A 2987-nucleotide genomic window follows, 5' to 3' on the forward strand; every position below is an offset into this window, starting at 1 on the left:
GAGCAGTATACTTTGTCAGTCAGCCTGTTCTGTTCCCCACTCTGTCTCTAGTGAACCCTCTCACTGCCCCTTCATCTCTGGTCTGTTCTTTAGTTCTATATGCATAAAAAACAAAAAACAACAGCATCAGAAACATTCCTAAAAGTAGAATCTATTTGCAGTGGAGTTACTCAGTCTTTAAGTTAGTATCAAAATTATGTATAAGGATTATAATGACAAGCTGATTTTGGGAAAAGAAAATCCATAAATATCATTATTATTGTTGTTGTTATTTTAAAGATTTCTTTATTTATGCATTCAAGAACTGGGGTACAAGCCAGAGATTTGGGGGTGGTGGTGAGATGGTTCACCAGAGACAAAGTGGGGATCAGAACAGGTGGATTGACTTGACTAAAATACACTGCTGAGGGGAGTGGCAGGTTGAGTCACTTCCCTGGCCAGTGATTGAACTCCTGGGGCAGTGGCTGCTGATAGCTTCACAGTACTGCTCCTTAACCCCTTGTGCCACCAGGGAGGTCCTTTTATTATTTTTTTTAAGAATCATTCCTTTTAGGGCCTCCTTGGTGACACAGGGGTTAAGTCTCAGCGCTATCATGGTATTGCCAGCCTCTGCAGCATGACTTTGACCCCAGTCTGGGGAGCTAGCTCACCTGGTACAGCAGACCTCTCTTGCCTTGCCCACTGTTCCCCTCAGCAGCACATTTCAGTGGATCTACCTTTTCTGCTCCCTACTCTGTCTCTGGTGAATCCTCTCACCCTCCTGCACCTCTAGCCTGTACCCTAGTTCTTTTAAGAATAAATAAATAAACCTGTAAAAGAATATAATTATTCCTTTTATTTTAAGATTATTACTTTAAAATTTTTATTTATTAAAATTTATTGTGGCCCTCCCCGGTGGTGCAGTGGGTTAGGATGCAGCACTGTAAGCTAGCTGCAGCTGCTAATGCAAGTTTGATCCCTGGCCGGGGAGATGATCCACATGTCACAGCAGACCTCTCCTGTCTCACCAGCTGCTCCCTTCAGCAGTGTATTTCCTTGATCTGCCTGTTCTGCTTCCCACTCTGTCTCTGGTGAAGCCTCTCACAGCTCCTGCACTTTGACCTGTACCCCAGTTCTGTATGCATAAAAAAGTATATCTTTAAAAAAGTTATTGTGTATAAGAACTGGGATCTGGGGGGTGGATGAGGGATTCACCAGAGACAGTGGGGAGTAGAACAGGCAGATCTACTGAAATACACCATAATGGGAGCAGCAGGCAAAACAACAGAGATCTGCTACATCATGTGGGTTGCTCCCTGGCTGGGGATCAGGTTCCAACTCAGGCTATCTTGGTGGGCTGTCACAGTGGTAGCACTGGAATTTAACCCCTAAGCCACCAGGGAGGCCCAATCCAGAGATAATACTCCTGATCTTAGTAGTTTTCAGTGAAGATGCATTAGCAGACCTTGCAAAATGTACTTATTTACTCTTGAAATCTGAATCCTTGAATTAAGGAATAATCATATCAAATGTATTATACAGGATAGCTAACTTGGGTCCATCTATTAGTTGACTAATATAGTTTGTGAAAATAAACAAGGTTTGGAAATATGCAGTCATGCTTGAATATTCTTCTGGTAAACAAGAAAGTATCTCCTTCAAATAACTAAGATCAAAAATAATGACTTGTACATATTTGGAATTTCATGTTAGAGTAGAATATGAATAAAATAAAGACATTCTAATTGAAATTTTAAGCCTCATTGTTTAATACACTCAATATATATATTTCCTTACTCAATCTCCTTTCCCTCCCTTCCCCCAAAAATACTTTTCAAGACACCATTTTGCCTCTGATTCTTAGCTATATTTTATCAGAAATTAAAATTCCAGGGTTTTTTGGGGGTTATTCTAATTTTGTAATATTTGCCCTTTGTATTTATAGACTAAAAAGGAAATAAAAACAATTATAATTTTTTTCACTATCTTTCTGCATAACAGCAAAAGTTATTGAAGAGAAAGAAGTGAAGCTGGAATAGGGGAGGGAGATTAGAATCAATAAGCAAGAATACATGTAGCTTAAGACATAATGCTATGTAAAACTTTTCCAAGTTCACTGAGGGTCTTACAAAGGTCTTGTTTGCAAAAAGGATTCTCCAGTTTTGTTGAATCAGAGTATCTAGGGTAAGGAAATAAAATTCCTTATGTTTCACAAGTTCCCCAAATAGCTTTTACAAGGAGGGCAAAGCCGCTTTATGTTTTCAAGAGAACACTGCCACTTTGTGCTGTGAGAATCTTTGGAAAGCAGTGACTCTGGATACTTTACCTAATGTTGTCTTCTATAATTGGAACTTTTAAACTTTTTCGATGCCAAAGTGAAATCTACAAAAGCAAATTTGAAAACTGATTCATATTTTTATTTTATTTATTTTTAAAAATTCCTTTTCTTTTTTTAAAAAGATGTTTATATATGCATACAAGCTGGGGAAAGCCAGAGGAACACAGGGTGAGAGGATTCACCAGAGATAGAGTGGGGAGTAGAACAAGCAGAAGTACTGAAATAGACTGCTGAGGGCAATAGCAAGCAGGTCAGGAGAGGTCTGCCTCACCACGTGGGTCAGCTCCCTGGCTGGGGATCGAACTTGGGCATCATTGGCTGCACATAGCTTCACAGTGCTGCAGTGCTTTAACCCATTGTGCCACCAGGGAGGACCCCATTTATTTCTTTTATATAAAATCTTTAAAAATTTTTTTCTAATTACTAAATGTAATACATGCTCATTGTAAAAACAACAGGTAAGCAAAAATTAGTGAAAATCAGCTGTTAATTCCATAACTTTGTGATATTTATTTTTTTAAAGATTTATTTATTTATGCATACAGAGCTGGAGTATAGGCCAGAGGTACAGAGGCAGTGAGAGGCTTCACCAGAGACAGAGTGGGGAGGAAAACAGGCATATCGATGGATCCATGAAGTACACTGCTGAGGGGAGCAGTGGGTGGGTCAG

At 39.4% G+C, this 2987-nt stretch overlaps 1 protein-coding gene across 1 annotated transcript in view; it reads left to right on the forward strand.

Moving 5' to 3' along the window:
* Positions 1-2987, forward strand: part of DCTN6 (dynactin 6) — a 25302-nt gene that overhangs the window by 21433 nt on the left and 882 nt on the right. The window lies entirely within an intron of this gene.

This window comes from Condylura cristata, unplaced genomic scaffold (genome assembly GCF_000260355.1).
Source record: "Condylura cristata isolate star-nosed mole 26May11 unplaced genomic scaffold, ConCri1.0 scaffold00014, whole genome shotgun sequence".
Taxonomy (NCBI): domain Eukaryota; kingdom Metazoa; phylum Chordata; class Mammalia; order Eulipotyphla; family Talpidae; genus Condylura; species Condylura cristata.